The sequence below is a fragment of the Mustelus asterias genome, chromosome 23 (genome assembly GCF_964213995.1).
Source record: "Mustelus asterias chromosome 23, sMusAst1.hap1.1, whole genome shotgun sequence".
Classification (NCBI taxonomy): domain Eukaryota; kingdom Metazoa; phylum Chordata; class Chondrichthyes; order Carcharhiniformes; family Triakidae; genus Mustelus; species Mustelus asterias.
The window spans coordinates 57,325,960-57,351,922 of NC_135823.1; the positions used below are offsets into that span (position 1 = coordinate 57,325,960).

General features: G+C 44.6%; 1 protein-coding gene across 1 annotated transcript in view; it reads right to left on the minus strand.

The window, feature by feature from the left end:
- cacna1ha (calcium channel, voltage-dependent, T type, alpha 1H subunit a) overlaps positions 1 to 25,963 on the minus strand; it is a 493,154-nt gene that overhangs the window by 462,056 nt on the left and 5,135 nt on the right. The window lies entirely within an intron of this gene.

Below are 25,963 nucleotides of genomic sequence, written 5' to 3' on the forward strand. Positions count from 1 at the left end.
GGCAATAACCATCGCAAACAAGTGAGGATCTAACCATCACCCCCTTAACATTAAATGGCATTATCATTGCTGAGTCCCCCACTATCAACATTCTGTGGGTTACCATTCACCAGAATCTGAACTGGACGAGCCATATAAATACTATGGCTACCAGAGCAGGTCGAAGGCTGGGAGTCCTGTGGTAAATAACTCACCTCTGTACTCCCCAAAGTCTGTACACCATCTACAAGGAACAAGTCAGGAGTGTAATGGAATACTCTCCATTTGCCTGAATGAATGCAGCTCTAATAACACTCAAGAAGTTTGACACCATCCAGGACAAAGCAGCATGCTGGATTGCTACCACTTTCAGAAACACTGAATCCTTCCACCTCTGACAACAGTGGCAGCCATGCACTGCAGGAACTCACCAAGGTTCCTTAGGCAGCACTTTCCAAACCCACAACGCTAACATCCAGAAGGACAAGGGCAGCAGATACCTGGGAGCACCACCACCTGGAGGTTCCCCTTCAAGTCACTCACTATCCTGACTTGGAAATATATCACCACTTCTTCACTGCTGCTGGATCAAAATCATGGCACTCCCTTCCTAACAGCATTGAGGGTGTGCCTACATCTCAGAGACTGCAACGGTTCAAGAAGGCAGCTCACCACCACCTTCTGAAGGGCAACTAGAGATGGGCAACAAATTCTGGTCGAGCCAGTGACGCCCACACCCCATAAAGTAAACTTTAAAAAGTTAGTGTTTGCACCACTACACTGCTTAGTGTACACTTAGTTCTTAAAGCTAAGGATCTTTTATGTAAAAATTGCCTTTTAATCTCTTTCAGAAAGAAAGAAAATGGTGGTTGCACTCACCTACTTTCACCGGAAGCAACCCATGCTCATTTACAGCAAGACCCAGACAACATTCAGGCTTGGGCTGATAAGTGACAAATAAAATTTGTGTCATACAAGTTCCAGGCAATGACCATTTTCAACAAGAGAGAATCAAACCATTTCCTCTTGAAATTCAATGGTATTATCATCATTGAGTCCTCCACTATCAGCAGCCTAGGGGTTGCCTTTGACCAAAAACTGAAATGGACCGGCCATCTAAAAACTGTGGCTGCAAAAGCAGATCAGAGACTGGGAATCCAGCAGAGAGTAACTCAGCCCCAGATCTTCCGCAACCTATCCACCTATAACACAACTGAAGATGTTAAAAAATAGACAGTATTTGAGGAAATGTTCAGCACAGTTTCACTGGAACATTGTAAATTTGTTATATGTGGCAATCGTATCTGACATTATCATTGGTCCAGTTTTACTTCCCGTTAGTAAGTATACTTCGTGAGCTGGAGCACTGACATAGATCTGCTCTATTGCAGAGTTCGGAAAATTTATCTCTAGTAAGCTAAAGGTACCTACAAAGATGGAACAGTATCACAACCAACTGGGAAGTACTCAAAGTGGTGGTGGCATAAAGTCAAATACAATGTGCCAACATGTTTTGTCGGAAATGAGCTGCATCTGAAAATCTCAGCTCATGCAGCCAAAACTTCATGTTCAAATAGAAATAAAACACACCAAAGTATTGAACCAATCTCAACAACTGTGGAGAATGGTTACATATAATAGAGCTGCAAATATAATATCCTGCCAAGGCCAGGATATTCCCGACAGATATCGTCTCACCATTACTATTCTGAGTAATTACTATGAAGGCATTATTGACTTTCAATAATTCAACTTTGTTATCTACTCTATAAACTAATTTTCAACAAACTAGGTTATTTTATTGAAAGAAGACACCAAGGAGATGGAAATGTTCCAATCTCACAGCAGTAGGAACCTGCACTGTTGACACAACTTCTGAGGACTCCTAAACATTTGGTTCTTAGAATGCAATTTGATTGCAATTTTCACCTCTTAATTGAGTGAAGCCTGGCCAATCTTTAAAAGTCCTTATTCTTAGCAATTATATTGTATTTATTCCCAAGGAAACTTTTGTTATCAATTTCATGGGCTGGAATTCTCCAGCCGTTCACACTCTATTGCCGCTGCCAGAGAGGATGGGGAATTTGGTGCCCTGCCAAATCTCCATCCACTGCAGTGGAACAGGAAAATCCCAATGGCATAAACAGCAGGAGAATCCCGCCCATGGTGAAGACCAGTAAAATACATGTTTACGTACAGCTGGGCATGAATGCCTTTGATCAATGGACAGCATGCTCAATGGCCTCTTGAGCATGCTAGTTTCAGAAATTTTCTGTGTAAACGGAGGTTTGACGTTTGCTGCTACAGAACTACTGCAATTTCAAATCATCATAAGCAACTTTGATCAGTTCAACATAAATCTCTCCAAGGAAACAAAACCGTGCCAACATTGTATCCTCCATTACTTTGTCTAGAATCAAATATAGATCCAAAATTATCACCAGTTGTCAGCATTCTACTAAAGACAATATAAAACCATGGTAAGAATAATTAAATTGTTTCTTTAAAGACCATTCATCGACCTAAAATAGCTCCCAAGTTACACATTGGTATATATTTTATGGTACACCGAAACTACGAGATCCTCCAATTATTAACAGTTGCAAGTAGATTATGACAGTGACTGGTCATCAGTAAAATTGAGATATTTCTCAAATCACTCAATAATAGTATTCTATAGTTCTGAATTAGCAGCAACCCCCTTTTTATGTGCATCTGTGGGAGAGAATAGAGCCAACATTTCGAGTCTACATCTCAGAGACTTCAGTGATTCAAGAAGGCAAAGCTGATGACGAAGGGTCATCTAGACTCGAAACATTGGCTCTATTCTCTCCCCACAGATGCTGTCAGACCTGCTGAAATTTTCCAGCATTTTCTGTTTTTGTTCCAGATTCCAGCATCTGCAGTATTTTGCTTTTACCCCTTTTTATGTGACTGTCCCAAAGAATCCCAAGCCCTGCTAGTGAAATCAGTTCATAACTGAACCCAAAAGCAGCACATCTTCACAAATTTGTTAACTGATCCTGAAAAATGTGTATTCAAAAATAATAACATACTTTCTATTGTTCTTGCATATATTGCTGAGTGAAGTAACTGCAACAAAAGTCTACAGTATACTGGAATTGAGAATTTATCATTCAAATCCAACAAGCAGACTTCAAATATATAAGGGAGAAAGATTTGCTTTGCTAATAACTGAAATGTATAAATTGTTTTAGTATAACGTGTTTACCAGGAAGATTTTTTAAAAACCTTCTTCAGATCCAGAAAAATCTACATGTGTAATTCCTACCCATCAGACCTCAGAGTCTAAAGCAAATATCTGTGTCACATATGTAAAGGAACAAAAAAGTATTCAGAATTTAAGGAAAAAGCATGCAAAAACTTAATTGACCTTGAATGAACTGATGCAGTGCTCAATTATCAGTGAGGTTTTGTGACCTTATATAATTTAGCAGAAAAATAATGCTTTGTCTAATAATGTATTTTGTAATATATATATGAGAGAGAGAAACAGCAGTCACCGCTACAAGATTATTCTAAAAAAAAACGATGCAATATTGCATAAACAGGCCATCTGTCCATCAAAGTTAAGTCAGTACATTTTCCATAAGCCACCTAGTTAATTCCATTCCCGTTCACTTGCCATATTCTTTAATATTCTTCTGCAAGCAACTGCTTGATTTCCTCTTGAAGAATTTATAAACCCAGTTTCAGCAACAGTTTGAAGCAAAGAATTCTAACCACCATCTGTAAAAATTCTAATTTCTATTTTTCCCTTGAAGTCTGAACTTCCCTTAAAATTTTTATCTGCTTTTCACAATCTCAACTGGAGCCAAAAAAATATTAGCACATTAAATCTACACAAAAATACCCTCAACACAAAAATAAGTCTGCAATTGACATGCACTGGTTTGCATCAAAGGGATTTTTCCCCTCAAAGGGAGATGCCAGGTTAAACACAACTTCACTTTAACAGTAAAATGATACATTGTGTATTATGACATGACACCTGTATAATACCTCAGTCATTATAACTCAACATATCATTCACCCTATCATGACCAACACCACAGGAGATCAATTAGTAAACATATCTTAGTAAAAGTCACATCCGGTGCATTGATTCATCGCTTTCATGTTACACCTCAGCGTCACATTTTCTTCTTTAAACAAATCCTAGAAATTTCTTGCAAATGTTTGGCCAACATTTTCCTTTCATTACTCATTGAAAAGGTCTTATGGGTGAATGGATGATATGGAAATTTATTGTGTCTCAAATTTAATGATTATTATTTGGCAATATGCAAATATCTTTAAACGGAGATTATGAATGAGGGAAACCCTGATTCCTTGGTGCTACAAGTGCTGATTGGTACCTGTGGTACCAAACAGAGAGCAAGCTATACTAGAGTTGCTATTGTGCAACGAGATAGGACTAATTAATGACCTCATAGTGAAGGTGTCCCGAGGTAACAGCGATCATAGTATGATTGACTTTTACATTCAGTTTAAGGAAAAGAAGAGTGGGTCTAAGATTCGTATTTTAAACTTAAATAAGGACAATTAAGAAGGAAATAAAGTAGAGCTAGCTAAAATGAACTGATCAATATAGATGCAGTGGCAGACATTTAAGGGGATGTTTCAGAATACACAGAACAGATACATTCCAATGAGAAAGAAAAATTCCAAGGGGAGGACCCATCATCTGTGGTTAACTAAAAAGGTCAAAAAAAATTAACGAGAAAGAATATCATTGTACAAAGATGGGTGGCAGGTCAGAAGATTGGATAAAATGTAAAAAAGAGCAAAGAATTACAAAAAAAAGATTAATAAAGAGGGAAAGATTAGAGTATGAGAGAAAGCCAGCAGGAAATATAAAAACAGATAGTAAAAGTTTCTATAAACATTTTAAAGAAACAGTTAACAAATTGAGCATTGGTTCTGTAGAAAGTGAGTCCAGGGAACTAATGATGGAAAATAAGGGGATGTCAGATGAATTGAACAGGTATTCTGCTCTAGTCTTCACTTGGAGGATAAATAACATCCCAGAAATATCTGTAAGTCAGGAAGTGGAAGGAAGCGAGGAACTCAAGAAAATTACAATCTGCAGAGAAGTGGTACTGAGCAAACTGTTGGAGCTGAGAGCTGACAAGTCCCTGGGTCCTGATGGACTTCATCCTAGAGTCTTAAAATAAGTGGCTAGTGAGATATTTCATCCGTTGGTTTTAATTTTCCAAACTCACTAGATTCAGGGAAGGTTCCATTATATTGGAAATAGAGAATATAACCCTTTTATCCAAAAAGAGAGGAAGACAGAAAGCAGGAAACTGTGGCCAGTTAACTTAAGATATATCATGGAAAAATGTTAGAAGCTATTATAGCAGGGCATTTGGAAAAATTCAAGGTGATCAGGCAGAGTCAACTTGGTTTTCTGGAATGGAAATAATGTTTAACAAATTTATTGGAGTTCTTTAAAGAAGTGATATGTGCTATGGATTAAAGGATGTACTGTACTTAGATTTCCAGAAAGCATTTGATAAGGTGACACATCAAAGATTATTGCAGAAAATAAGTTAATGGTGTGGGGGTAATTTGGCATAGATTGAATATTGGCTAGCTAACAGGAAACAGTTGGCATTAATGGGTCATTTTCTGGTTGGCGAGATGTAATGAGTGATGTGCCACAAGGATCAGTGTTGGGGCCTCAACTTTTTACAATTGATATAAATGACTGGGATGAACGGGCCGAAGATATGATTGCTAACTTTGCTGGTGACGCAAAGATAGGTAAGAAAGTGAGTTGTAAAGAGGACATAAGAAGGCTACAAAGGGACACAGAGAGATTAAGTGGGTGGGCAAAGATCTGGCAAATGGAGTATAATTTGCGAAAATGTGAAATTGTCCATTTCGGCAGGAACAAAAAAAAAGCAGCATATTATCTAAATTGTGAGCAATTGCTGAGCTCTAAGATGCAGAGGGATCTAGGTGTCCTGGTTCATGGATTGCAAAAGGTTAGTACAGCAAATAATTAGGAAATCTAATAAAATGTTATAATTTACTGCAAAGGGAATTGAATACAAAAGTAGGGCAGTTATGCTTCAGTTATGCAGAGCATTGGTGAGACCACAACTGGAGTATTGCGTACAGTATAGGGTTCCTTGTCTCCTTATTTAAGGACTAATGTAAATGCGTTGAAAGCAGTTCAGAGAATGTTTACCTAGAATGGGCGAGTTGTCTTATGGAGGAAAGGTTTGACAGGCTAAGCTTGTATCCACTGGGGTTTAGAAGAGTGAAAGGTGACCTTATTGAACCATATAAGTTCTTGAGACCTCTTGACAGGGTGAATGTGGAAAGGATGGTTTCTCTTTTGGAAGAATCTAGAACTAGGGGTCACAGTTTAGAAATAAGGGGTCACTCATTTAAGACAGAGTTGAGGAGATTTTTTTTCTTTCAGATTGGGGGCAGCACGGTAGCACAGTGGTTAGCATTGTTGCTTCACAGCGCCAGCGACCTGGGTTCAATTCCTGGCTTGGGTCACTGTCTGTGTGGAGTTTGCACGTTCTCCCCGTGTCTGCATGGGTTTCCTCCGGGTGCTCCGGTTTCCTCTCACATTCTGAACGACATGCTGGTTAGGTGCATTGATCTGAACAGGCACCGGACTGTGGTGACTAGGGGAATTTCACAGTAACTTCATTGCAGTGTTAATGTAAGCCTTACTTGTGACTAATAAATAAACTTTAACTTTTTTTGAGTGTCTTTGGAACTTTTAAAAGGCAGTGAAAGCAGAGTCTTTGAATATTTTTAAGGCAGAAGTAGGTAGATTCTTGATAGGCAAGAGGGTGAAAGGTTATTGAGGGTGGACAGGGATATGGAATTGAGGATACAATCAGATCAGCCATGATCTTATTGAATGGAAGAGCAGGCTTGAGGTGCCTAGTGACCGATTCCAGCTCCTAATTTATATGTTCATATGCCTGAATATTCGTATCTATTCAGAATATTCAAGGAACATTTTTCCTACCCGAATATCAGCAAGAACTATATGTCAGACATCTCTGCTTTACTAATGACAAAAACAACTTGTTGCAGCCACAGAATAGGGCAAGGATAACATTGCCAGTGGCTGTGAAGAGAATCATAGGCATGAATTATATGCCTGGCTCCTTCTAGGTTGGAGCAACTGATATTTACAACATCTCCCAGTTCACTGTCCACAGTTACAAAAGGCAGGTCACTGAGGCTTCATATTCTACGAGAGCTGAATATAGTTCATTTCATCTTCCCAGAGAGAAACAGGCAAAGTGAATAAATGCTATGCAAGGACAGCAGCCTTCCCCATAGTACATGGTGTCATTGAAAGCACTCATGTGCTTTGTGTGTGCCTCATGTTAAATCTAAAATGTATCACAACCAGGAGGGGTTCCACTCCCTCAATGCGCACCAAGGTAAGATCATACGCAGCATGCCATGCAAGCCCATACCCGGTATCCTGGCAACAGTCTTGATGCCATCATTCTGCACAGTGCGAGGAGATGAGCGGTCAGGGCAAGAGGAAGTGAAGGGAAAGGTGAAAAGGGGAGAGGGTGGAAAGGTGTGAGGCAGTGAGGAGGCAAGGGTGAGCGAGTATGAGGCGAGAGGAAGAGTGAGGGGGAAGGGCGAGTGAAGGTGAGGGGAAAGGGAGAGTGAAGGTAAGGGGGAAGGGCGAGTGAAGGTGAGGGGGAAGGGAGAGTGAAGGTGAGGGGGAAGGGAGAGTGAAGATGAGGGGGAAGGGCGAGTGAAGGTAAGGTGGAAGGGCGAGTGAAGGTGAGGGGGAAGGGAGAGTGAAGGTGAGGGGGAAGGGAGAGTGGAGGTGAGGGGGAAGGGCGAGTGAAGGTGAGGGAGGAGAGTGAAGGTGAGGGGGAAGGGAGAGTGAAGGTAAGGGGGAAGGGCGAGTGAAGGTGAGGGGGAAGGGAGAGTGAAGGTGAGGGGGAAGGGCGAGTGAAGGTGAGGGGGAAGGGCGAGTGAAGGTGAGGGGGAAGGGACAGTGAAGGTGAGGGGGAAGGGACAGTGAAGGTGAGGGGGAAGGGACAGTGAAGGTGAGGGGGAAGGGACAGTGAAGGTGAGGGGGAAGGGCGAGTGAAGGTGAGGGAGGAGAGTGAAGGTGAGGGGGAAGGGCAAGTGAAGGTGAGGGGGAAGGGCGAGTGAAGGTGAGGGAGGAGAGTGAAGGTGAGGGGGAAGGGAGAGTGAAGGTGAGGGGGAAGGGCGAGTGAAGGTGAGGGAGGAGAGTGAAGGTGAGGGGGAAGGGCGAGTGAAGGTGAGGGGGAAGGGCGAGTGAAGGTGAGGGGGAAGGGCGAGTGAAGGTGAGGGGGAAGGGCGAGTGAAGGTGAGGGGGAAGGGCGAGTGAAGGTGAGGGGGAAGGGCGAGTGAAGGTGAGGGGGAAGGGCGAGTGAAGGTGAGGGGGAAGGGCGAGTGAAGGTGAGGGGGAAGGGCGAGTGAAGGTGAGGGGGAAGGGCGAGTGAAGGTGAGGGGGAAGGGCGAGTGAAGGTGAGGGGGAAGGGCGAGTGAAGGTGAGGGGGAAGGGCGAGTGAAGGTGAGGGGGAAGGGCGAGTGAAGGTGAGGGGGAAGGGCGAGTGAAGGTGAGGGGGAAGGGCGAGTGAAGGTGAGGGGGAAGGGCGAGTGAAGGTGAGGGGGAAGGGCGAGTGAAGGTGAGGGGGAAGGGCGAGTGAAGGTGAGGGGGAAGGGCGAGTGAAGGTGAGGGGGAAGGGCGAGTGAAGGTGAGGGGGAAGGGCGAGTGAAGGTGAGGGGGAAGGGCGAGTGAAGGTGAGGGGGAAGGGCGAGTGAAGGTGAGGGGGAAGGGCGAGTGAAGGTGAGGGGGAAGGGCGAGTGAAGGTGAGGGGGAAGGGCGAGTGAAGGTGAGGGGGAAGGGACAGTGAAGGTGAGGGGGAAGGGCGAGTGAAGGTGAGGGGGAAGGGCGAGTGAAGGTGAGGGAGGAGAGTGAAGGTGAGGGGGAAGGGCAAGTGAAGGTGAGGGGGAAGGGCGAGTGAAGGTGAGGGGGAAGGGCGAGTGAAGGTGAGGGGGAAGGGCGAGTGAAGGTGAGGGGGAAGGGCGAGTGAAGGTGAGGGGGAAGGGCGAGTGAAGGTGAGGGGGAAGGGCGAGTGAAGGTGAGGGGGAAGGGCGAGTGAAGGTGAGGGGGAAGGGAGAGTGAAGGTGAGGGGGAAGGGCGAGTGAAGGTGAGGGAGAAGGGCGAGTGAAGGTGAGGGGGAAGGGCGAGTGAAGGTGAGGGGGAAGGGCGAGTGAAGGTGAGGGGGAAGGACGAGTGAAGGTGAGGGGGAAGGGCGAGTGAAGGTGAGGGGGAAGGGCGAGTGAAGGTGAGGGGGAAGGGCGAGTGAAGGTGAGGGGGAAGGGCGAGTGAAGGTGAGGGGGAAGGGCGAGTGAAGGTGAGGGGGAAGGGCGAGTGAAGGTGAGGGGGAAGGGAGAGTGAAGGTGAGGGGGAAGGGCGAGTGAAGGTGAGGGAGAAGGGCGAGTGAAGGTGAGGGGGAAGGGCGAGTGAAGGTGAGGGGGAAGGGCGAGTGAAGGTGAGGGGGAAGGGCGAGTGAAGGTGAGGGGGAAGGGCGAGTGAAGGTGAGGGGGAAGGGCGAGTGAAGGTGAGGGGGAAGGGACAGTGAAGGTGAGGGGGAAGGGACAGTGAAGGTGAGGGGGAAGGGACAGTGAAGGTGAGGGGGAAGGGACAGTGAAGGTGAGGGGGAAGGGACAGTGAAGGTGAGGGGGAAGGGACAGTGAAGGTGAGGGGGAAGGGACAGTGAAGGTGAGGGGGAAGGGACAGTGAAGGTGAGGGAGGAGAGTGAAGGTGAGGGGGAAGGGACAGTGAAGGTGAGGGGGAAGGGAGAGTGAAGGTGAAGGGGAAGGGAGAGTGAAGGTGAGGGGGAAGGGAGAGTGAAGGTAAGGGGAAGGGCGAGTGAAGGTGAGGGGGAAGGGCGAGTGAAGGTGAGGGGGAAGGGCGAGTGAAGGTGAGGGGGAAGGGCGAGTGAAGGTGAGGGGGAAGGGCGAGTGAAGGTGAGGGGGAAGGGCGAGTGAAGGTGAGGGGGAAGGGCGAGTGAAGGTGAGGGGGAAGGGCGAGTGAAGGTGAGGGGGAAGGGCGAGTGAAGGTGAGGGGGAAGGGCGAGTGAAGGTGAGGGGGAAGGGCGAGTGAAGGTGAGGGGGAAGGGCGAGTGAAGGTGAGGGGGAAGGGCGAGTGAAGGTGAGGGGGAAGGGCGAGTGAAGGTGAGGGGGAAGGGCGAGTGAAGGTGAGGGGGAAGGGCGGGTGAAGGTGAGGGGGAAGGGCGAGTGAAGGTGAGGGGGAAGGGCGAGTGAAGGTGAGGGGGAAGGGCGAGTGAAGGTGAGGGGGAAGGGCGAGTGAAGGTGAGGGGGAAGGGCGAGTGAAGGTGAGGGGGAAGGGCGAGTGAAGGTGAGGTGGAAGGGCGAGTGAAGGTGAGGGGGAAGGGCGAGGGAAGGTGAGGGGGAAGGGCGAGGGAAGGTGAGGGGGAAGGGCGAGGGAAGGTGAGGGGGAAGGGCGAGGGAAGGTGAGGGGGAAGGGCAAGTGAAGGTGAGGGGGAAGGGCGAGTGCAGGTGAGGGGGAAGGGCGAGTGAAGGTGAGGGGAAAGGGCGAGTGAAGGTGAGGGGAAAGGATGAGTGAAGGTGAGGGGAAAGGACGAGTGAAGGTGAGGGGAAAGGACGAGTGAAGGTGAGGGGAAAGGACGAGTGAAGGTGAGGGGAAAGGAAGAAACCTTTACCCTTCATAAGAACTACAAGCAGGAGTAGGCCATCTGGCCCCTCAAGCCTGCTCCGCCATTCAATAAGATCATGGCTGATATTTTTGTGGATTCAGCTCCACTTACCCACCCGCTCACCATAACCCTTAATTCCTTTACTGTTCAAAAATGTATCTATCCTTGCCTTAAAAACATTCAATGAGGTAACCTCAACTGCTTCACTGGGCAGGGAATTCCACAGATTCACAACACTTTGTGTGAAGAAGTTCCTTCTCAACTCAGTCCTAAATCTGCTTCCCCTTATTTTGAGGCTATGCCCCCTAGTTCTAGTTTCACCCGCCAGTGGAAACAACTTCCCTGCTTCTATCTTATGGCGAATGTTGTTCCTCTGTTTAAGAAAGGGAATAGAAATGACCCTGGTAATTATAGACCGGTTAGTCTTACTTCAGTGGTTGGTAAATTGATGGAAAAGGTCCTTAGGGATGGGATTTACGACCATTTAGAAAGATGCGGATTAATCCGGGATAGTCAGCACGGATTCGTGAAGCGCAAGTTGTGCCTCACAAATTTGATAGAATTTTTTGAGGAGGTAACTAAGTGTGTTGATGAAGGTAGGGCAGTTGATGTCATATACATGGATTTTAGTAAGGTGTTTGATAAGGTCCCCCATGGTCGGCTTATGATGAAAGTGAGGAGGTGTGGGATAGAGGGAAAGTTGGCCGATTGGATAGGTAACTGGCTGTCTGATCGAAGACAGAGGGTGGTGGTGGATGGAAAATTTTCGGATTGGAGGCCGGTTGCTAGCGGAGTGCCACAGGGATCAGTGCTTGGTCCTCTGCTCTTTGTGATTTTTATTAATGACTTAGAGGAGGGGGCTGAAGGGTGGATCAGTAAATTTGCTGATGACACCAAGATTGGTGGAGTAGTGGATGAGGTGGAGGGCTGTTGTAGGCTGCAAACAGACATAGATAGGATGCAAAGCTGGGCTGAAAAATGGCAAATGGAATTTAACCCTGATAAATGTGAGGTGATTCATTTTGGTAGGACTAATTTAAATGTGGATTACAGGGTCAAAGGTAGGGTTCTGAAGACTGTGGAGGAACAGAGAGATCTTGGGGTCCATATCCACAGATCTCTAAAGGTTGCCACTCAAGTGGATAGAGCTGTGAAAAGGCCTATAGTGTGTTAGCTTTTATTAACAGGGGGTTGGAGTTTAAGAGCCGTGGGGTTATGCTGCAACTGTACAGGACCTTGGTGAGACCACATTTGGAATATTGTGTGCAGTTCTGGTCACCTCACTATAAGAAGGATGTGGAAGCGCTGGAAAGAGTGCAGAGGAGATTTACCAGGATGCTGCCTGGTTTGGAGGGTAGGTCTTATGAGGAAAGGTTGAGGGAGCTAGGGCTGTTCTGTCTGGAGCGGAGGAGGCTGAGGGGAGACTTAATAGAGGTTTATAAAATGATGAAGGGGATAGATAGAGTGAATGTTCAAAGACTATTTCCTCGGGTGGATGGAGCTATCACAAGGGGGCATAACTATAGGGTTCGTGGTGGGAGATATAGGAAGGATATCAGAGGTAGGTTCTTTACGCAGAGAGTGGTTGGGGTGTGGAATGGACTGCCTGCAGTGATAGTGGAGTCAGACACTTTAGGAACGTTTAAGCGGTTATTGGATAGGCACATGGAGCACACCAGGATGATAGGGAGTGGGATAGCTTGATCTTGGTTTCAGATAAAGCTCGGCACAACATCGTGGGCCGAAGGGCCTGTTCTGTGCTGTACTGTTCTATGTTCTACGTTCTTATCTATTCCCTTCATAATCTTATATGTTTCTATAAGATCTCCCCTCATTCTTCTGAATTCCAATGAGTATAGCCTCAGTCTACTCAATCTCTCCTCATAAGCCAACCCTCTCAACTCCGGAATCAACCTAGTGAATCTCCTCTGCACTCCCTCCAGTGCCAGTATATCCTTTCTCAAGTAAGGAGACCAAAACTGTACGCAGTATTCCAGGTGTGGCCTCACCAGCACCTTATACAGCTGCAACATAACCTCGCTGTTTTTAAACTCCATCCCTCTAACAATGAAGGACAAAATTCTATTTGCCTTCTTAATTACCTGCTGCACCTGCAAACCAACTCCTTGAGATCCCTGCACTAGGACTCACAGGTCCCTCTGCACAGCAGCATGCAGCAATTTTTTACCATTTAAATAATAGTCCATTTTGCTGTTATTCCTACCAAAATGGATGACCTCACATTTACCAACATTGTACTCCATCTGCCAGACCCTCGCCCACTCACTTAAACTATCTATATCCCTTACAGACTTTCAGTGTCCTCTGCACGCTTTGCTCTGCCACTCATCTTAGTATCATCTGCGAATTCTGACACACTACACTTGGTCCCCAACTCCAAATCAACTCTGTAAATCGTAAACAATTGCGGTCCCAACACTGATCCCTGAGGCACAGCTCTACTCACTGATCGTCAGCCAGAAAAAAAACCATTTACCCCCACTCTTTGCTTTCTGTTAGTTAACCAATCCTCTATCCATGCTAATACATTACCTGTAACACCGTGCACTTTTATCTTATGCAGCAGTCTTTGGTGCGGCACAAATGCCTTCTGAAAATCCAGATACACCACATCCACATGTTCCCCATTGTGCACTACGCAGGTAATGTTCTCAAAGAATTCCACCAAATTAGTCAAACATGACCTGTCCTTCATGAACCCATGCTGTGTCTTACCAATGGGACAATTTATATCCAGATGTCTCGCTATTTCTTCCTTGATGACAGATTCAAGCATTTTCCCTACTACAGAAGTTAAGCTAACTGGCCTATAGTTACCTGCCTTTTGTCTACCTCCTTTTTTAAACAATGGTGTCACATTTGCTGTTTTCTAATCTGCGGGAACCACCCCAGAGTCCAGCGAATTTTGGTAAATTACCACCAGTGCATTTGCTATTTCCCCCGCCATCTCTTTTAGTACCCTGGGATGCATTCCATCAGGGCCAGGAGACTTGTCTACCTTTAGCCCCATTAGCTTGCCCAACACTACCTCTTTCATGATAATGATAGTTTCTAGATCCTCACCTGCCATAACCTTCCTGTCATCAATTTTTGGCATGTTATTTGCGTCTTCCACTGTGAAGACCGACACAAAATACCTGTTCAATGCCTCAGCCATTTTCTCATTTCCAGTTATTACATCCTGCTTCTCATCCTCTAAAGGACCAATGTTTACTTTAGCCACTCTTTTTCATTTTATATATTTGTCGTAAATTTTGCTATCTGTTTTTATATTCTGAGCTAGTTTATTCTCATAATCCATCTTACTTTTCTTTATAGCTTTTTTCGTGGACAGGTAAGGGGGAAGCATGAGTAAAGGTAAGGGTTCCATGCTGTTTTTCAACTCCAACCAAACAGATCTTGCTCTTCTGATCTAAAATCCTCTCTCACTAATGTACTAATCTCATCCCTTATTATCAAATCATGCTACCCCACCTCCATTTTCTTTCTGCCTGTCCTTCCTAATTGTGGAATATTTACTTCCCAACCCTGTAGCATTAATAATAATGGCAATTAGATCATACTGTTTACTTATATCTGTGTCATCAATTCACCTACCTTGTTGCGACTGCTACGTGCATTCAGATAGTGAGTTCAATCCAGCCTTTTTATTATGCCATATATTGACTCGATTTGATGCTGACATTTGTTCCTGCTACCTTCCACTTTCATTTGCTAATTTTCTACTTCCTATTAACAACTGTTTTTCTCCTATCTGAATTCCCCCTCAAACTCCCATCTCCCAAACGGGCGAGGGGAAGGGCATGAGGAGGTGAAGGCAAATGGGGTGAGGAGGGAAAGGTGGGATGAGTTGAGAGGAGAAAAGTGATAGGGGTGAGCTGTGAAGGGAAAGGGAAGGAAAGTGTATAAGAGGGCAAGAGGAGAAGAGTGGGGGGGGGGGGGCAAGAGAGGTAGGGCATGAGAGAAAGGGTGTCAGGGGTGGTGGGGGAATGGTGAGAGTTTGCCTGGTGTGAGGGGGGGTGAGGGGCTGAGAAGAGAAGGGAGGAACAGGGTGAGGGGAGTATGGGAGAGAGGGTGAGAGTGGAAGGGAGAGAGAGAGGGTGGACGTTAAGGGGGAGGAAACTGCTGAAAAACAGAAATAACTCCATACAAAGACCCCAGAAACACACATGCATACATTAAATCAAACATACATTGTATATATATATATATATATAAAATTGGTTTAGGAACTGGTGGTTTAAGCCAAACTAAACTATTTTTCTTGCAGAACAGCTCAAAGTTTCTAGTCAGTAAAAGCTTCTGAAAATCTGAAGCCTTTACTGGTTTGTAGAAAACTCTGAGCCAGGAAAAACACTCCTTATAATTTCCATCTCTGTGGTGGTATAGTTTTCCTTCCATTTTAAGGGGCATTACATCTCAGACACCTTGATCCTGCATTCTACACATTTTTTTCATATCTGTTCTGCTAAATAAAACATGTTACAATTCACAGGAGCCATCAGCAACAATAAATATGGCAAATCTACTTTGTATTTCAAAACCAACAAAGCCATTGGCCTCGATCTTGCGGTAGTAATGACAGCAAAACTTAGCTTTGCAGCCATTAATCCTCTGAAACTGATGGCAATTTCTTGAGTCTGTAGTGTGCAGATAAACGCCGAAATTCAGAAATTGCCGTCAGTGATTCTACACTTCGTCAGTGGGTGTGCTGTTGAAGTCCCACAGACTGCAGTCAAATAGAAATCACTAAACTATCAAGAATCTACTCTTTAAAGTGATTAGTCTCACCTTGTTGACTGAGGTGTAACTGGGTTTTATTAGCTGCATACTAAATAACAGCATACTAAATTCATAACTACTGCTGAAAAACCTCTGACACAGAACTTATATCTATATTTGTAGAATGTCAAATGTATCCATTATGCTGCAAAATTTGTTATGGATGTGAGGTGGTCTTTTAATTCAAGGTAAAATGGAGCAGTGAGAGGGGCATGTAACCTGCTACGGGTACTGCTTCGTGATTTGCCCATGTGATTTGGTTGCCATGCAGACAAGAGGCCGAGGGCAAAATCTTATTGAAACCCAAGTGTCAGCTTTCACATCTGGATACAAAGAGGAGCAGCTGCTCTTGCTCGTGGCAGATTCCCATTTTCCGGAGATAGTCAGACCAAAAGAGTTGGGGGGGGGGGGGGGTAACCACCCAGTAAAGGGCAGGTGAGGACCAACTGCATCTTCAAGGAAAGAAGGACTGTGAAAAGTTAGAGACCATGGAATCACCGGACGGAACCTTAAAACAGAGTGTCCATTCGATTATGCTCAAATGGTTCAATGAAAAAGTTTAGGTTTAAAAGGACATTGGAAGATTCAGCTTTGAATAATAGGAGGAAGAGAGTCTGTTGCAACACCAAGAGGAGTGGACTTTAAACTTAAGACATGTATTTGGAGAGTGCAGTACAACATATAAATATGGCATTGGGTTTTCCATTGTACTAAGAGGTTAGGGGATACATATTCTGTAGTTTCTTGTATTAGTCGCCAACTATGTAATGTTTAACCAATATTGATTTTAGTGTGTTTGTTACACCAGAAGTCTTAAAATGAGAAATTTTGTTGTGTCATTCTTTGAGTCAATCACTTTTTTTAAATGCTCAGTCTCTACAAGTAACAAGTTACACACATAATTAAATTTTTAAAATGTTCATTTTATGATTCAATTATTATTTTAACCCCACATATATATCCCAAACTAAAGGGCAATTAAGGATGGGCAACAAATGCTGGCCTTCCCAGCAACACTCAGATTCCACTAAAGTATTTAAAAACTCATCTCTTTCACACTCTGCAAAATTTAAAGTGAAGGATAATCAGTGCATTTTACTTCCTAGTTTGCTCTCCGTGAGATGTGATTAGCTGCTCACCATGTTTGATGAGATCACTGTTATTATAGGCCTGAAGACAACTCTGATTTGGCTCCAGATTCAAATTACCTCCGAGAAAGGGGAAATCCACATCATAGAGATTGCTAAATCTTTGAGAAGAGGTTTCTTCAATGTCAGCAACAGGCACCACTGCTTCACCTCTGACCATGAAATTCAGGCCATATAATTCTATAAACGTTTAACTAATGTTGCAGCTAATTGGAATATTGTAAGTAAAGCTGAAATTATTTTAAATATTTGTACATGTTTATCTCTCTCTCTTCAACACTTGTAATTGATGTTGGGCGGCATAGTGGTTAGCACTGTTGCCTCACAGCACCAGGACCCTGCTTGGGTCACTGGCTGTGTGGAGTTTGTACATTCTCCCTGTGTCTGTGTGGGTTTCCACCGGGTGCTCCAGTTTCCTCCCACAGTCCAAAGATGTGTGGGTTAGGTTGATTGACCATGCTAAATTGATCCTGGTATCAGGGAGATTAGCAGGTTAAATATGAGGGGTTACGGGAATAGGACCTGGGTGGGATTGTGGTTGGTGCAGACTCGATGGGCCGAATGGTCTCCTTCTGCACTGCAGGGATTCTATGTTAAAGTGAAAATATGTCATTCACCTATGTGTGCAGATTATCGATTTTACCTGCAAAAATAAATCAACAAAAGTTATAGAAGGGATGCAATGCTTTTAAAGCTTGCTCAGAATTCTTATTATTTGTCTAGTGACTGATCTTTTCTCACTGATCCATAATACAATCATACTGTTGTGTTATTAATATCTAATAAAAACTATAGAGACAGTAATGCACACAGACATTAGATGTATGACACTTCAGACTACAACAGTCTCAAATTCCAAGTACTTCACTGTACTTCAAAGCATGCTTTTTGAAACAACTTCAATACCTGTTAACAGGAATTTCTTTCAAATCCTTAACAGATATCAGAAGTATGTAATTTTAGCAATAATCTGAGAAACTGCATGGTAAATAACATACCACGGCAACAGCTTCTCCTTACGTAATGTTTTTGGAAATCATCAAAATAAATGATATTTATTCATCTCTTTACCAGGTAATGTAATGTACCAGGATTGTTTTATAGCAGATCTCCCCTGGCATTGTTCATCTTGGGTCAGAAGTTATGCAGCTTTACAATGCAATGCAACATAGCACAAAGCAAAACGCATCACCAGGGCCACTGAGTTTCAGTGACCAATTAAATTCTGCTTGAATTACCCAGTATTGGGGAATTTTTATAACAATGAGAATTATACAAATCAACTGCAACGGGATATAGATAGGCGAGCAGAATGGGCAGGCAGGAGGCAAATGGGCCAGAAATTTATGTTGCTTGGATGGGCCCCACATCCGACCCCGAAGCATGTGAACTCACACGAGAAGACATCAGACAGACATCCCAATGTCATCATGCACTCGCGTGATATTTTGGTCAGTGGGTGTGCATGACAGTCAGAAGAGCACCCACCAATAGTCAAGCAGGGAAAGTGGCCCATTATGGGACCAACTGAACAGAATTTTACATGGCCCATCCACTTTTACGGTTGGTGGGTGCTGCTGATTGACCAGGAAGCCTTTACATTCTAGGTGCAACCTCGATCCAGAGTGAGATAAAATGTCAAGGCTGAAATAAAATTATTACAAAAGGTGCCTGTGTCTGAGACTTGTGTTGGAATGTGCTGCCTGGACACTCTTTGTAGTGTTTTCCTCTTGCAATTCATTTTGTATAGGTCAGCAGCTCCCTGCGACAGCTCTGCAGCAGCTGTCCCCTGAGGAAGCACAGTGGAAGCAACAGCCCACACACTCCCTTTTCTCGACACCCATCCTGACCCATCCGCCCCGGCAGCGCTGATTGTTTCTTAGTGCACATTTCACGCTGGCTGGCTGTTAATTGGCCAGTCAGTGTGAAATTGCGTTCCGGGGTTGAACGCGGATGAAAGCACATTTCACACCCACTTCTGAACCTGCCGACTGCATGCACCAGATGGGCGAAAAATTCAGGCCATGGAATTTAATGCGGGCAAGTATGAGGTGATGCATTCTGGCAGAAGAGAAACAGAGAAATAATATACATCTAATGGCACAGTTCCAAAGAGCCTGCAGGGACATGGGGACCTGGCGGTGCATGTGCATAAATCTTTGCAGGTGGCAGGACATATAGGGAGGGTGTTTAGCAAAGTATGTGGGACCTCCTGCTTCATAAATAGAGATATTCAGAAGGAGATATTCAAATGTAGGAAAGTTACACTGAACCTTTATAAAGCTCTGGTTAGCCCACAACTGAAATACTGCATTCAGTTCTGGCTATCACTCTTTAGAAAGCATGGTTCGGAGCTTGAGAGGGTGCAGAAGAGATAGGTTCAGTGATACAGGATTTTAGCTACAATGTTAGGTTGGAGAAGCTGGGGTTGTTCTTTCCTTGGATAAAAGGGGGGGATTTGATAGAGGTTTTGCAAGACAAGGAAAAAATGTTCCCATCAGCTAATGGTACAAGGACTAGGGGGACACAGATTTAAGATTTTCAGTAAAAGATGCAGAGCGGTGGGGGGAAGCTGCAAGCAAAAACATTAAATGCAGTGAGTGGTAAGACCTGAAACTCGCTATCCACAAGGCTGATGGAGCAGAGATGATTGAAGAAACTGCATGTGCACTTGTGCAAATAAATTTGCATGACTATGAGTATGGAGTGGAGGAATGAGATTGATTGCACAACTTTGTGGAAAGTTAGAATGGACTCAGTGGGCCAAATGGCCTTCCTCTTTGCGATTATAATTCTATGAACTTTATGATATATCAGATTGTTAAAATTAGATAGTCAGACAACAGAAAAACAGGATTTTCCATGCACAGAATTTATGTATTTAAATCCATCATAAAATTATTTTACACAGTGCCTTCATGAGAAAAATTATATCAGCTGCCAATGGATTTATTGTGCATTTTATATATATTAATCACTTGCAAAGTTTAGTGTGTTAAAACATTTTTAAATGTTCTAATCACTCACAAAGCTGGTTAAAGTTCTGACGTTCCCAAGTGCATGCATTTGATACTTAATAAACGTGCTACAAACCAGCAAGCTTGTCCATTGTGTTGGTCTAAAATGGAAGTACCGAGTGCGTGATCCATCTCAGCCTCCTCCAGAGGTCACCAGCCTCACAGATGTCAATCTTCAGCCAATGCAATTCATTTCATGTGGTGTCACGAAACAGCTGAAAGCACTGAATACTGCAAAGGCTATGGGCCCTGACAATATTACAGCAATAGTATTGAAGGTCTGTGCTCCAGAACTTGCTGTGTCCCTAACTCAGCTGTTCCAGTACAGCTACAACACTGATGTGGAGATGCCGGCATTGGACTGGGATGGGCACAGTAAGAAGTCTCACAACACCAGGTTAAGGTCCAACAGGTTTATTTGGTATCACGAGCTTTTGGAGCGCTGACTCACCTGATGAAGGAGCAGCATTCTGAAAGCTTGTGATGCCAAATAAACCTGTTGGACTTTAACCTGGTGTTGTGAGACTTCTTACTGAGCTACATCACTGGCATCTATCCGGCATGGAAAATTGCCCAAGTATGTCCTGTACACAAGAAACAGGACAAATCCTATCCGGCCAAGTACCGCCCCATCAGTCTACTCTCAGTCATCAGTTAAGTGCTGGAAGGGGTCATCAACAGCGCTATCAAGTGGCACTTACTCAGTTTGGGTTCCACCAGGTTCCTTATAAAGTTTCAGCTCCTGATCTCATTAGAGCCTTGGTTCAAACATGGACAAAAGAAGTGAACTCCAGAGGTGCCAGGTGTGACTCCAACCAGCGAAGAGTTTGCCCCCTGATACCCATTGATTCCTGTTTTGCTAGGGCTCCTTGATGCTACACTTGATCAAATGCAGCCTTGATGTTAAAGGCTGTCACTCTCGCCTCAGCTTTAGAATTCAGCTCTTTTGTCCATGTTTGAACCAAGGCTGTAATGAGGTCAGGAGCTGAGTGACCCTGGCAGAAACCAAACTGGGCGTCACTGAGCAGGTTATTGCTGAGCAGGTGCTGCTTGATATTACTGTTGATGACCCCTTCCATCACTTTACTGATGATCGAGAGTAGACCGATTGGGCGGTAGTTGGCCGGGTTGGATTTGTCCCGCTTTTTGTGTACAGGACATACCTGGGCTATTTTCCACATTGTTGGGTACATGCCAATGTTGTAACTGTACTGGAAGAGCTTGGCTGGGGAAGTGGCAAGTTCTGGAGCACAAGTCTTCAATATTATTGCCGGAATGTTATCAGGGCCCATTGTCTTTGCAATATCCAGTGCCTCCAACTGTTTCTTGATATCACGTGGAGTGAATCGAATTGGTTGGGGACTGGCATCTGAGATGCTGGGGACCATTGGAGGAGGCCGAGATGAATCATCCACTCGGCACTTCTGGCTGAAGATTCTTGCGAATGCTTCAGCCTTTTCTTTTGCACTGATGTGCTGGGCTCCTCCATCATTTAGAATGGGGATATTTGTGGAGCCTCCTCCCCCAGTGAGTTGTTTAATTGTCCACCACCATTCATGACTGGATGTGGAAGGACTGCAGAGCTTAGATCTGATCCGTTGGTTGTGGGATCGCTTAGTTCTGTCTATCACTTGCAGTTTTTGCCATTTGGCATGCAAGTAGTCCTGTTTGGTAGCTTCACCAGGTTGACACCTCATTATTAGGTATGCCTGTGCTGCCCCTGGCATACCCTTCTGCACTCTCCATTTAACCAGGGTTGATCCCCTGGCTCGATGGTAATAGTTGAGTGGGGGATATGCCGGGCCATGAGGTTGCAGATTGTGCTGGAGTACAATTCTGTTGCTGTTGATGGCCCACAGCGCCTCATGGATGCTCAGTCTTGAGTAGCTAGATCGGTTCGAAGTCTGTCACATTTAGCACTGTGATAGTGCCACACAACACGGTGGAAGTTATTCTCAATGTGAAGGCAGGATTTCGTCTCCACAAGGACTGTGCGGTGGTCACTCTTACCGATACTATCATGGACAGATGTATCTGCAGCCGGCAGATTGGTAAGGATGAGGTCAAGTATGTTATTTCCTCTTGTTGGTTCCTTCACCACCGGCTGCAGACCCAGTCTAGCAGTTATATCCTTTAGGACCCGATCAGTTTGATCAGTAGTGCTGCTGCCGAGCCACTCTTGGTGGTGGACATTGAAATCCCCCATCCAGAGTACATCTTGCGCCCTTGCCACCGTCAGTGCTTCCTCCAAGTGTTGTTCAACATGGAGGAATACTGATTCATCAGCCGAAGGAGGACGGTACTTGATAACCAGTAAGAGATTTCCTTGCCCATGTTTAACCTGAAGCTATGGGAGTTCATGGGGTCCGGAGTCGATGTTAAGGACCCCCCAGGGCAACTCCCTCCTGACTGTAAATCACTGTGCCACCCTGTGCTGGGTCTGTCCTGCCGGTGGGGCAAGACATATCCAGGGATGGTAATGGTGGTGTCTGGGGTGTTATCTGTAAGGTATGGTTCCGTGAGAATGGCTATGTCAGGCTGTTGCTTGATTAGTCTGTGAGACAGCTCTCCCAATTTTGGCACAAGCCCCCAGATGTTAGTAAGGAGGGTAGTGTCCCAGGCCCAACAATCTTCAGCTGCTTCATCAATGACCTTCCCTCTGTCATAAGGTCAGAAGTGGGGATGTTCGCCGATGATTACACAATGATCAGCACCATTCGCGAGTCCTCAGATACTGAAGCAGTCCATGTTCAAATGCAACGAGATCTGGGCAATATCCAGGCTTGGGTTGACAAGTGGCAAGTAACATTCGTGCCACACAAATGCCAGGTAATGACTAAAACCAGTAAGAGACACTCTAACCACCAACTTTGACATTCAATGGTGTAACCATCACTGAATTCCCCTGTCAACATCCTTGGGGTTATCATTGACCAGAAACTCAACTGGACTCACCACATAAACACAGTGGCTACAAGAGCAGGTCAGAGGCTAGAAATATTGCGGCGAGTAACTCACCTCCTGACTTCCCAAAGCCTATCCACCATCTACAAGGCAGAAGTCAGGAGTGTGATGGAATACTCCCCACTTGCCTGAATGTGTGCCGCTCCAACAACACTCAAGAAGCTCGACACAACCCAGGACAAAGCAGCCCGCTTGATTGGCACCACATCTACAAACATTCAATCCCTCCTCCAGCACTGACGCTCAGTAGCAGCAGTGTGTACTGTCTACAAGATGCACTGCAGCAATTCACCAAAGATCCTTAGACAGCACCTTCCAAACCCATGACCACTTCCATCTAGAAGGACAAGGACAGCGGATAAATGCGAACACCACCACCTGCAAGTTCCCCTCCAAGCCACTCACCATTCTGACTTGGAAATATATCGCCGTTCCTTTACAGTTGCTGGGTCAAAGTCCTGGAATTCCCTCCCCAACAGCATTGTAGGTCAACCTACAGAACGTGGACTGCAGCGATTTAAGAAGGCAGCTCACCAGCACCTTCTCAAGGGCAACTAGGGGTGGGCAATAAATGCTGGCCAGCCAGCGATGCCCATGTCCCACGAATAAAAAAAGTGAGGTGCGAGTGACTGCCCTTGACATCAAGGCAGCATTTGACCAAGTATGGCATCAAGGAGCCCGAGCAATACTGGAGCCATTGGGAATCAAGGGGAAAACTCTCCACTGGTTGGAATCATACCTGGCAAACAGGAAGATGATTGTGGTTGTTGGACGTCAATCATTTCAGCTCATCATTGCAGGAGTTTCTCAGGGTAGTGTCTAAGCCCAACCTTCTCCAGCTGCTTCATCAATGACCTCCCTGCCATCATAAGTTCAAAAGTGGGGATGTTCACTGATGACTGCACAATGTTCCATATCATTCACGACTCCCCAGATACTGAAGCAGTCCATGTGCAAATGCAGCAAGATCAGGACAATATCCAGGTTTAGACTGACAAGTGGCAAGTAACATTTGCACCATACAAGTGCCAGGCAATGACAATCTCCAACAAGAGAGGATCTAACCATTCTCCCTTGACACTGAACATCACTGAATCCCACACTATCAACATCCTGGGGGTCACCATTGACAAGAAACTAAACTGGACTAGCTATATAAATGCTGTGGCTACCAGAGCAGGTCTGAGGCTAGAATCCTGCAGCGAGTAACTCACCTTTGTACTCCTCAAAGCCTGTACACCATCTACAAGGCACAAGTCAGGAGTGTAATGCAATACTCTCCACTTGACAGGATGAGTACAGTTCCAACAACACTCAAGAAGCTTGACACCATCAGGACAAAGCAGCACACTTGATTGTTACCACTTCCAGAAACATTGAATCCCTCCACCATTAATGAACAGTGGCAGCTGTGTGTACCAACTACAAGATGCACTTCCGGAACTCACCAAGATTCCTTAGGCAGTACCTTTCAAACCCATGACCACTACCATCTAGAGGGACAAAAGCAGCAGATACCTGGGAACACCACCACCTGGACGTTCCCCTCCAAAGCACTCACCGTTCTGACTTGGAAATAAATTGCTATTCCTTCATTATTACAGGGTCAAACTCCTGGAACTCCCTCCCTAACAGCACAATTGGTGTACCTACATCTCAAGGACTGCAGCGATTCAAGATGCCAACTAATGGGGCAGCACTATGGTTGGCACTGCTGCCTCACAGCATCAGGGAGCCGGGTTTGATTCTGGCCTTCGGTGACTGTGTGGAGTTTGCACATTCTCCCCATGGCTGCGTAGCTTTCCTCCGGATGCTCCAGTTTCCTCCCACAATCCAAAGATGTGCAGGTTAGGTAGATAAGCCATGGAAAATGCTCAGGGTTACGGGGATACCATGGAGAAGAGAGCCTGAGTGGGATGCTCTATCAGAGAGTCAGTGCGGACTCGGACCAAATGGCCTCCTTCTGCACTGTAGGTATTCTATGTTTCTATGGCAACAAGGGATGGGCAACAAATGCTGCTCGAGCCAGAGAAGCCCACATCCGTAAATGAATTTTAAAAAAACATGAATATCTGTAAATTTAAAATGAAATCATCTATTTACAGACTACCTTGGAGGAACTCCAAACAAGGTTCACTTTATTAACACAATATTCTCAGTTTTTGTCTCTTATATGTATTTATGCAATATTAAATTACTAATATGCCATCCGTATTATTTCTTCACACTCATTCAAATGTTTCATGTGCCATATGATATTCCAAGTTGTTTTCTATGATATATTAAACATTGAGAATGTTTTGTACTCATATTGAAACATTTAAGTGCATTAATATACAGCCTCCCTCATTATAGAGGACGCACAAAACAATTCACTTGGCATACAAAAACTAATGCAGCAACGAGTTGGAATGTCTCTAAAGCACATTATCACCATCTGTTCCTAGCATAAAAAAGTAATAAAAAGGGAAGCATGTATCATCCAAGTTACAATCAAGGACAAAATTCATCGGCACTTGAAAAAAATATGAGCTAATAAATAAAACTCAGCACGGGTTTGTTGAAGAAAAATCATGTTTGAGCATTTTATTTGAGTTTTTTGATGAAGTAACAGTGAAGGTTTATGAGGGCAGTTGATGCTTCATATTGACTTTCAAAAGGCATCTGATGAAGTACATAATGGACTTGTAAGCAAAATTCAAGATCATGGGATTAAAAGCGCAGTGGCAGCGTAGATATTAAGCTGGCTATCAAACAGGAAACAGAGGGCAGTGGCAGATAGTTGTTTCCAAGACTGAAAGGAATTATGCTGTGGTGTTCCCCAGGTGACGATGTTAGGACCATTGCTCTTTTTGGATATATATTACTTAATCTTTGGTGTATCATAAAGGGTATACTTTCAAAGTGTGCAGATGACACAAAAGTAGGAAATGTAATAAACAATGTGAGGACAAAGACTTGAGAAGGACATGAACAGACTGGTGAAATGGCAGATTAAATTAACATGGAGGAGTGTGAAGTAATACATTTTGATAGGAGGAATGAAGAGAGTCAATATAAATTAAATGATATAATTCTAAAGTAGGCGGAGGAACAAAGAAATCAGGGGATGTGTGTACAGAAACCTTTGAATGTGGTAAGACAAATTGAGAAGGCTGTTAAAAAAGCATATGGAATTTTTTGACTTTATTAATAGAAACATAGAATATACAAGGGAAGTTAAGCCAAAGCTTTATGAAACATTGATTAGGCCTCAGCTGAAGTATTGGGTTGTATTTGATGGTGCCCCTCAAGGCATTTTATTGGC